An 11625-nucleotide genomic window follows, 5' to 3' on the forward strand; every position below is an offset into this window, starting at 1 on the left:
GAGTAAAAAGTAGGTTTTCAGGAGGTAACTCTTAGGCATTAATTATTATTAGATTAAGTTTCATTTTTACAGGAACGAGATTCATAAGTACAAGCATTAAGATCAAAGGCTTAGTGTTTTGTCCTGTTTCCTTTTATTAGGCACTGTTTATATATATACCAGAAATTTTTCCCATATTATTTGAGAAAGTAGCAGGACTCCCCAGAATGGGAATTTAATTTTTATTTTTATTTTTTATTACTTATGGGCCTTTATCTATTGAGAAAACATACCTGAAAACACAAATACATTCATATCCTATAGAAGTATGCTTAGGTGCATTTTCCCCCATATATTCTACCACTATCAACAGCCAGTACTAGTAACATTTTGTTATAGGCCCTGAAAGAACATTCTTATAATTGCATTCTTAACTACATTCTTTGGCCACACCAGTATTCACTGCATTGTACAGTTACCAGTTTTATCTTCTAGCTTTCCTTCTAGCACCATGGATTCTCCAAAACTTCCTCTTTTTCATCCCTGATCACACTCACACTTCAGCACCATTAATTACACTTGTATTGGGGCATCATCATCACCTCTGTCCATTGTCAAACTGTTACCAGCAGCCTTTTTATAAATTCTGCCCAGATCAGATTAAGCACCAGTTTATCAAAGTCCCTTTCTATCTCCTGGTAACCTTTCCTTGCAGACTCTACCTCCATTAGTCTGCTAAATATTCTAGTTCATATCAGTGAGGTCATGCAATTTTTGTCTTTTAGTGACTGGCTTACTTCACTTAATATAAGATCCTTGAGGTTCATCCTTGTTTCACACAGTTTTGACTACTGTAACTATAGTAAATTTTGAAATCAGGACATGTGAGTCCCCCAACTTTGTACTTTTTTTTCAAATTTGTTGGTTTTCAGGGCCTTTTGCCATTGTTTGTGAATTTGAAGACTGGCTTTTTCACATCTGCCAAAAGGCTTCTATAATTTTTATAAGGATTGGATTGGTCTGTAGATTGCTTTGGGAATATTGACTTATTCAAAATATTATGTTTTCCAACCCATAATCATGGGATCTCTTGCCACTTATTTAGGCCTTCTTTAATTTCTTTCAACAGTGTTTTGGAGTTTTCAGTGTAAAACTATCTCCTTATTCAAATTTATTCTTTGAGATGTTTTTGTAAAAGGAATTGTTTTCTTAATTTCTTCTTTGGAATGTTCATTGCTAGTATATAGAAATGCAACTTATTTTTGCCACTTTGCTGATTTTTAAAAATTAGATCTCATATTTTTCTTATGGGATCCTTTAGATTTTCTATATATAAAATCATGCTATCTTCCGATTCAGATAGGTTTGTTTCTTCCTTTCCAATCTGGATACCTTTTATTTCTTTTTATTGCTAAATATCTCAGTATAGAACATCTAATGTTGAAAGCTGGTATTCTTGTCTTATTTCTGCATTTAAGGGGGAAGTATAAAGTCTTTGGCCATTGAATATGATGTTAGCTCTGAGATTTTCATAAATGGCCTTTATCATGTTGAGAAAATTCCATTTTAGTTTTCTGGGCATTTTTTAATTAACAAGGGTGCAGTATTTTCTCGTGTGCCTTTCTTGCATCTGTTGAGGTAATTAGATGTTTTTTCCCTTCATTCTGTTATGTGGTGTATTGATTGATTTTCAAATGTTGAACCACCCTTGACTTTGCAGGATAAATCCTACTTGGTCATGGTACATAATCTTTAAAAATACTGTTAGATTTTGTCTGGTAATATTCTATTAAGGGTGTTTTACAGCCATATTCATAAGGTAAATTGGTTTGTAAATTTATTTCCTTATGATGTCTTTATCAGGTTTTGGTATTGTGGTAATGCTAGCTCTGTAGAAATGTTCTTTCCTTTTGAATTCTTGTAAAAGTTTGAGGAGTACTAGTATCAATTTTTCCTTGAATTTTTGGTATTATTCACTACTGAAGCTATATGCTCCTGGACTTTCCTTTGGTGGAAGGTTTTGGAATATTAATTCAATCTCTTTACTCACTGTATGTAAGTTTCCATTTCTTCTTGAGTCATTTTCAGCAATTTGTGTGGTTCTAGGAATTTTCCCCTTTCATCTAGATTGTCTAATTTGTATACATACAATTATTTATAATATTCTTTTATAATCCTGTGTATTTCTTTAAGGTCAATAGCAATGGGCTGGTTTCGGGTTTTAGTATTTTTGTCTTTTCTCTTTTCTTTGTCAGTGTAGTTGAATTTATCAACTTAATTGATTTTTTTCAAAGAACCAAATTTCAATTTTGTTTGTTCTCTCTACTCTTTTTCTATTCTCTATTTCATTTATCTCTGAGTTTATTTTGCTCTTCTTTCTCTGTCCCCTCAAGTTAGGTTATTGATTTGAGATCTTACTTCTTTTTTAATGTTAACTTTTACACCTATAAATTTCCCTCTAAGCCTTGCCTTTGCTCCATTCCATTCATTCATCTACAAGTATTTTCTAATTTCTCTTGTAATTTCTTCTTTAATTCATTGGTTGTTTAAGGGTGTGTTATTTAATTTCCACTTATTTGTAAATTTTCTAATTTTTATTCTGTTATTGATTTCTAAGTTTGTTCCATTATAGTTGGAGAAGTTGCTTTTAATGATTTAATCTTTTCAAATTTATTGAGACTTGTTTTGTGACCTAACATATGATCTATACTGAAGAATGATCCATGTCCACTTGAAAAGAACATGTGTTCTGCTGCTGGGTGAAGTGTTCCAGATTGGATGTAGTTGATTTATACTATTGTTCAAGTTCTCTATTTCCTTTGTCATATTCTGTCTAGATGTTTGTAAGTGGCATATTGATATCTCCAACTACTGTTGCAGAACTGTCTATTTCGCCCATAAATTCTGCTGATATTTGCTTCATATATTTTAGGACTCTGTTGTTACATGTATATATGTTCATAATTGTTGTATCTTCTTATTGGATTGACCCTTTTATCAATATATAATGCCACTTTTTGTCCTTGTGACTTTTTTTTTAATTTAAAGTGTATTTTTTTTCATATATTAGCATAGCACCTCAGCTTTCTTGTGGTAGTTATTTTTGTGAATATCTTTTCCATCCTTTAATTTTCAACATAGTTTTGTCTTTGAATGTAAGATGAGTCTATGTTAAACAGCATATAGTTGGATCATTCTTCTTTATCTTCTGTCAGTCTCTGTCTTTATATTGGAGAGTTTAATCCATTTATATTTAAGGTAATTACTGATAACCCACTTTGCTAATTTTTTTAACAGCTAGGATATTAAGATAACATCCTAAATCTATTATAATTTAGTTTGTATTGATATCAACTTTACTTCTATAGCCTACAGAAACTATGTTCATATATCTTTCCATTCTTCCTCTTGTAACAAATTACATCTTCATACATTGCCTCCCAGTAACAAATGTTAATGGGTGCTTTTTTATGCATTTGAATTTTAACCATAAAATTATACTAATAAGAAGTATGATATGGCTTTGCAAGTGCAAAAATGCAATAATACTGGAATTTACCTTCAAAATTATCTATAGGTGAGGTCTTTATTTCTTCATACAGCTTCAAGTGAATGTCTAGTGTCCTTTCCTTTCAGCATGAAGGATACCTTTTAACATTTTTTTAAGGCAGATATACTAGTAATGAACTCTTTAAGCTTTTGTTTACTCAGAAATGTCTTAATTTATCCCTTAATTTTGAAGGAAAGTTTTGTCAGCTATATTATTCTTGGTTAACATTTTTTTCTTTTAGTACTTTAAGTAAATATGTCATCTCACTGCCTTTAAACTCCATGGTTTATAATGATATATCAAAGGTTAATCTTACTAAAGGTATCTTGTTGGTATTTGTGTCACTTCTCTGTAACTGTTTTCAATATTTTCTTTTTCTTTGGATTTTGCCAATATAACTGCAATGTGTTTCAGTGTGGATCTCTTTGAGTTTAACCTGCTTGGAGTTTCTTGAGATTCTTATATTTGTATATAAATATCTCTCATCAGATTTGAGAAATTTCCCATTATTTCTTCAACTATTTTTTTCTGCCCCATTTTGCTCTTTTTCTTCTGGGACTTCTGTGATGTGTATATTGGTACATTGGATATTTTCCCACTGATTCCTCAGCCTCTGTTCATTTTGTTTTTCATTCTTTTGTCTTTCTGCTCCTTAGATTGAGCAATTTAAATTGTTTTATCTTCATATTTGCTGACCCTTTCTTCTATCTGCTCTAGTGGGCCACTGAACCACTGTATTGAATTTTTCATTTGTTATTGTACTTTTAGAACCAAAATTTCCCATTGTTTCCTCTTTATGATTTCTATCTCATTACTGAAATTCTCATTTTGTTTGTATGTTGTTTTCCTGATTCCCTTTAGTTCTTTGTCTATTGTTTCCTTTAGGTAATTGATCCTATTTTAAAAACTTGATCTAAGATTTTTGATTAGTAATTCCAGGGACTGCTTCCCTCAGGATAGTTTCTGTTGAATTCTTTTTTTTCCCTTGTAATTGGATCATTTTGTTTCTTCTACCTTGTATATTTTGCAATTTTTGTGGAGAATTATTTTGAATACCTTTTTATGATTACTCTAGAAATCTAGTTCTCCCTTTCCTTAGCCTTAGAGACAGAGAGAGTGAGGGAGGGAGGGAGAGAGAGAGAGAAATTAAAAAGTAACAAACAGAAAAAACACCTAAAGAAAAAAACCATGGCCTATCTCTCTAGATCTCTCAGTAGACCCCTATGGGAAACCAGAAGATGCTGTTGTTGAAACCCAAACTGAGGTCAACATTTGCTCCTGAACCTGAGGAACCTGCCAGACCAAATACACAATAATGAGAAGAAAATAAAATCAACTCAATTCCCCAAAATGTGCTCTGGCTCTTAACATCTTAGTAGATGCTGTTATGAACCAGGAGTCATTGCTGCCAAGAGGGCAAAAACTGAGGCTAGTGTCCACACTGAGTCCTTGGGGATCCACCCAGACCAAGAAACTCTCATGCACAAAAGTAAGTAAATTAGCCAAGAAGGTGCACTCGCTCTTTACATCCCAGTGGATGCTAGTACAAGGCCATAAGTTGCAGAGGGCAAAAACTGAAGCTAGCATCTTTGCTGGTCCCTCAGAGATCCCCAAGACTGACCTCAATCTCCAACCTCAACTTTCAAAAGGTAAGGTTTTCTTTGCCCACCTTGGTCCTAAACAGCTACTCGCAGAATCTGGGATGTATTTCCACAGGCAGGGCCACTGAGGAACGGGAGGTGGTTGCTAGTTCACTTCACTTCTAAAAGGTGAACTCTCAGCAGCCTCATTCTTCCTCTGGCACTCTCACCACTGTTGTCAATGTCCAATCTTGTTCCAAGGTTATCAGGTAGTCATTTCCAGTCTCTTTTTCTGCTCATTCATTTTTCTGGTAGAGGGAGCGATGTACAAACTTCCTAGTCTGCCATTTTGCATCTGAGCTCTGAACTTGATTTTATGGTAGCCAACGGAAGTTTGAAGGAGAAAAAAATAATTACACTAAGCTCAGGCTGTAATATGTTCTTATTTCTCTAAATAATTCTACTTTGGATATTTCTCAGTATTATAAATTAGGGTCCCTCTTCTCTATCCTCACTGTTTCAAAATTATTACTCATTTTTTGTGTGTTTTCTTTAATAACAAAAACAGTGAAAAAAAAATAGCAACATTTCTCAAAAGTATGTGTCGGGCAGTGTTCTAAGTGCCTGGCACATGTGAACTCAATTACAAGATGAAGACACTGAAGTAATGTAAACATAAATCATTTGTTCAAGTTTGCAAGTAGCAAAGAACAAAATGGGTAAGAAGAGTCTCAACATCCAGACAATTTGTAAGCATCATTCAGTTTAGTTTTATAAAATGTTTCTGTAGATGAAAGATTTAGTAAAAAATATTCTTTGGTAATCATTTCCTATGTGACACAGTGAGGAAATGTAGATATGAGTCTTTGTAAAGAAGGTTCTTATAAGAGTTAAATAACTTGTTCAAGTTGGATTTGAACCCAGCTTTGTTTAACTAGTGAATTTACATGTTCCCATTGTATTTGTCAAAGTTATGGGTTGTTTATTAGTCCTTCACATTGTTGTTTGATAGATAACAATGATCCCCAGAAATACTCCTTTTTTCTTTAATATTTCCTTCTCTTCAAGACAAAGAAGTGAAGAACTATCAAAACATTTTCCAGGAAAAGCAGAAATATTTAAAGCCATGCTTCCTTTTTGTCTGAGACCCATCTGAAAATGTCCAAAGCTACAAATCCAAATGTGATGTTTCTTTTCTTCTGGACTCAGAAGATTTCCATGGGACCTCTCATCAGATAAAGTATGGTGCCAGAGTAAAGGGTTATGTTGGGAGTCAAAGAAAGGGGGAAGGTAAATAACAGATGGATTAAAGGATCCTAAATTGCCAGGAAATTGTTGTGCTTTCTTTTTGTTTCTACCCTCTGGTAAAGGCAAGAGGATCATTAATGAGTTTATTTTTATCCCAACCTCAGAGACACTTTTCTGTCTTTTGAATGACAAAATGAAAAACAAATCCTCAAGAAGCTTTGGGTTAAATAGATGTACATGTTCCAGAACAATCTTTTTAAAATTTACAAAATGGCATCATAAGATTATATTTTGAGGTTCTCCCTCCACTCTAAACACCTAACAATGATGGAATAAAAGTTTAAACATGACAACTTGGCAACATTAAAACAAAACAAAACAAAAGATAAATAAATATGTATCAGTAAAAATCACAGCAGGAAACACAGAGGTTTTTCTAAAGCATTTAAACTAATGAATTAAATGAGGAGACCATGTGTGGAGTTGTAGTCAGAGCTAAGCAAACAGTAGAGAATGACAAGTCGCCCAGGGGCTGGTGACAGAGGGAAGCCTGAAGGATAAGTATAGACAGCAATAATACCAGTTGTGGGGGAGAGCAATAGTAGATTAAAAATAAATTCATCATTACTGAGGCAACTGTCAAAATTAAATACATTTTATTGTTGATTTTTAAACTCCCTATTTAGGTATTATAAATCAAGGCAAATATAGTTTACTTGACTTTAGACATTCTCAATTTTACTGTAGAGTCTCAATTTTCTTAGTCTATCTATCATCTTTTGTAACCATAAATTTTTTACTTACCTTCTTTTTTCCTTAATAAATAATAGGCCAACCCATTATTCTCCATACATATTCATATTTCTTTGCAATATTGTATTTGTTAAGAGTCTCAACCACAAATATTAATTTCAACTCAACTGAACTTACTAACTTGTGTACCAGGTCAAAAAGTACTAGAACTAACAGAGCTGTCTGTCATATACAAGCACAGTAGCAGAGTGGCAGAGTCCCATAAACAACCACACACCATTATACACATCTACATGAGTTTGATGTGACCTATTGGTTCCAATTCTTCATTTCTCTGTTGTAGTGTTTTACTTTCACTCACTCATCATAGCCTTGTGGTGGACCACATCCTTCTTCATCCTTTGACTTGGGGTTGATCACTCGCCTGGCTTTGGCCACTGAGATGTTATTGTACATGAGGTAAGCAGAGTCTTGAAATGTTCTTTCACAGTTGGGTATGCTCTCTTGAACTCCAGAGATCTGCAATCAGACAAATATGCTTGAGGTAGCCAGTGCCCCTTCAGTCTATTCCCCAGAACAAACACACTTGTGTCGTGGAGCCTGAATCTCAGAGCTGGGAATCCAGCCCAGACTAGCTAATATGAAGTCTATCTGAAGATATTCGAGCATGAAAATAAATATTTATGTCTTTAATTTATTGAGTTTCTGGGTGATTAAGTATGCAGCATAGTAGGCAGTGTTATTGTAGTAATACCCAACTGAATCATGGTATAGTAATATACATCCCTTTTAAATTTTTTAAGGTTAATAATTAACATATATACTAATGCAAGGTATTTTATATCCTTTTCAACTTATTAACTGATAGCCACTCTTTATTGTATGCAATTTCTATCCAGATAGTATATTTGGAATAAGTAATCATTGAAGTTTAAATAGTAAACCATTTTAGAATATGCTGTTGTTATAATTTAGTTTAGTTGTTCACTTAGATTTTACCTAAACATTTTATGGAAATGAATCCAAATCACTTGACCAGTTTAAGAAATTAGACATTTCAGAAAAATTAAGCTTTTTATGAGAAAATGAAGACAAGTCTTGCATAAACACAAACATTATATTAACATCTTCACATTGTAATAAAATAAGGGAGATGTCATAAATTGTTTTCTTTTTTTTTAAGAGGTCCTGGGAATGAACCCAAGACCTCATACATGGGAAGCAGGAACTCAACTACTGAGTTCCATCTGCTCCCCAGTGAGAGTGGAGTTTTTCATTTGTTTGTTTTTAGGCAGTACCAGGGACCGAACCTGGTACCTCATACTTGGGAAGCTGGCACTCAACCAGTACAGCTGCATCCCCTCCTACATACATTGTTTTAAATAAAAGCTATTAAGCCAATATAATTTTTCCAAGGCTTTACCAGGATAAGAAATACTGTCTTAATTAATTTCTACATTTATGTACTAAATAGAGTTTTTAAGTTGTCTAAAGTTTTAGAAGTCCTGAAGTTCTTAGTTTTTTTTCTATTTTTCTGGTTTTAATCACATTCCTATGCTTCTTTTCTTGTAACCTAGTGTATTAGCCAAGTTTCTCTAGGAAACAGAAGCCACAAGAGCTATCTGTAAATAGTATGAGGTTTTACAAAATTGTCTCACAAGACCATAGGGATGTACAAGTCCAAATTCCAAGGGAAGACTGCAAGCCAGGGGCTCGAATGAAGGTCCTTGATGAGTTGCCAGGAGATGCTAGCTATCTGAAGTAGAGATGGGGAATCTCTCACTGAATGCTGAAATCATTTCTGCTTTTAAGGCTTTCAACTGATTGGACAGCATGTCACTCACTGCTGATGGCAATCTCCTCAAATTATTGTAGATGGAACCAGCCATCTATGCAATCAACTCACTGGTGATTAAAATCTATAAAACTCCGTGTAATGCAATTAGCCCAGTGCTTGCTTGACCGAACAACTAAACACTATTACCTGGCCGAGTTGATGCATTAGCCTAACTATCACACCTAGAAGCCAAGGTAATTATTTTGCAGTTCTCTTTTTCCTTCCTTGAGCTACTGCCCAAGTATTTAAAAACTTTTTTTTCCTGTTTGTGTAAATTTGTGAGTTCTATAATTTCAAATTTGTATGCACCTCATGGGCCTCTATAACCCAATGAAAACCAAAGCTCTGTTAAAAGTAAGTGAATTTGAATCTAATTCATTAATTTTTCTGTGGGGATAAGCAACATATATCATCCTAGTTTTTTTAGAAAATATTTCATACCACACAATAAAGAGTTGCTATGAAACTTTCAGGTAAGCAATGAATCTCTTTTGGAATTTATGGTCTTATTTCTCCCTAATACACTATATGTTATTTTTGGTAACAATTTTTACTCAGATTGTGACTTCTTTATGTTTGAGAGAGCAGCTCAATTCATTTTTTGTCTTTTTTTTAAAGCAAAGTACAAACTAGCTGACTTACAGAAGGTTTCTTACCCAGTTATTGTGAACCATTCACTTACACAAGGTGTGAGAAATACAGAAAGATTTACCAAATAACTATTAATTATATTTCTAACTCTAACTAGAATTACCTTACCAACATGCTATGCTTAGAAAAGGTTGATAATACCAAATGTTTTAAATTTTATTACACACTTACAATACATTACTTTTTAAAGAAATTATTTATCCTATCACATGTTTTAAATATGAAAATTTCCAAAGTGTGGAACTGCACATTTAGCTCATTAAAACTGTAAAAAGTTTGCAACTGGCAAAGCTGGTCCTCATTATCAAACCAATGAGACTTATTTTCAATCAGACACACTATGACTTCATTTTCAAATTAAAATACATGTGTCCTCATTATCAAACCAATGAGACTTATTTCCAATCAGACACACTATGACTTCATTTTCAAATTAAAATACATGTTATAATATACAGTCCCATGGCAAAAATATCACTTCTGAATTCCAACTCTAAGAAAAATAGATCTGGAAGTTTGAAATAAGTTAGATATTTGGGTTAAATCCTCATCAATGTCCCCTTTGCTCTCTCAGGTTTCTCCCAGAGTGATGCTTTCTCTGATAATAATTGGAGGCTAGAAAACATGAGGTAATTAGGTGAAAATTTTCATCACTCCCACAGCCATAGTCTAAACTACATCTCAGTTCAAAACATTTCAACAGAGGCCAAAGATTTTATCTGAAATGCATCTCTCTTTTTTAACAGACATTTATATGGAGTAAGTAAAGACCAAAGCCTTACCAAGGCTTATTGGTGTGTTGATTAAAAGAACTATTTTTAATGTTTGAAATCTCAGATGGGTTTTCAACCTGGAGCAATTAATGTATCATGGCAAGGATTTGGATGAGTGAAAGTTATCCCTTTCTTTATAAAGTGGGAGAAGTATTGGAAGTGTAAGGGAACATGGGAAAGAACAATTGTCATGGCTTTGACCACAGGAGCATTTTTAGAAAAATTATTTTAGGAAGGAGCTTAGAGGAAAGCTGGGATTATATAAATGGGTAATTTTAAAAGTAGGGTGACCATACTACTGGCCAAATCAGAACACTTTGAAAGTAAAAGGGAACAATATTAATAATATGCCAGAATTAACAGGCGTGAATCAAGACTGTGCTGGGCAAATGAAGATGTCTGGTCACTTCACTTGACACTGTTTCCATGCATGCTTCAAAAGTCATTATGTGCCCCAAGAGATATGTATACCCCAATTTGAAAACCATTGCCCTAGTTCACACATGTGATCACCTGCTAAAGTTTATTCAGTGAATACCATGACCCAAAGATAGTGCTATGTTCTTTACATGCTTTATGTTAGTTAATCCTTACAACATGAATCTGAATATAGATTACTTTTCAGGTAAGGAAAATGAAGCACAGTGAAACCAAGTAATGAGCCGAAGCTCTATATATGTAGTGAATGACTGGAACCTAAATCAGCCAGTCAGCACAATTTGAAGGCTGTGCTCTTTTGAATTAACTGTGAGGTGCTTAAGTGGTGTCAGCAACATAGTCATGAAATAAGGGAGCCTGGCACTTTATCAGCCTTCATTACAAAACCTCTATTCCACAGATTCATTATTTCATTCAAATTTTCATATCATTTATTCTACTCAATTCATATACTAATGTCTTATTATGTACCAGGCGCTATGTTAGCACTTTAAAAAATATTGCATTTCATGTATTAGACAATAAATTTTACTCTTAAGGAACAAACGTGTTCAGATAAATGAGGTGATAAAATCAGAGTCACACAGCTAGAATAAGATGACTTAGTTTTTACAAGTTGTTTCTATTGCAAGTTCCCAAAAATATGAGAATAAATACTACAGTAAACATTCATTGTAATTGTTGTGTATCCTTTTCAACAAGCCTTATATCACACATAACTTCAAGGTTCCCAACTAATTCCTTCATTACAACATAATATCTAATATCATATTACTGTCTCAACCTAACTCAACCTGACCATGAACACTGATAAAT

This window comes from Dasypus novemcinctus, chromosome 1 (genome assembly GCF_030445035.2).
Source record: "Dasypus novemcinctus isolate mDasNov1 chromosome 1, mDasNov1.1.hap2, whole genome shotgun sequence".
NCBI lineage: Eukaryota > Metazoa > Chordata > Mammalia > Cingulata > Dasypodidae > Dasypus > Dasypus novemcinctus.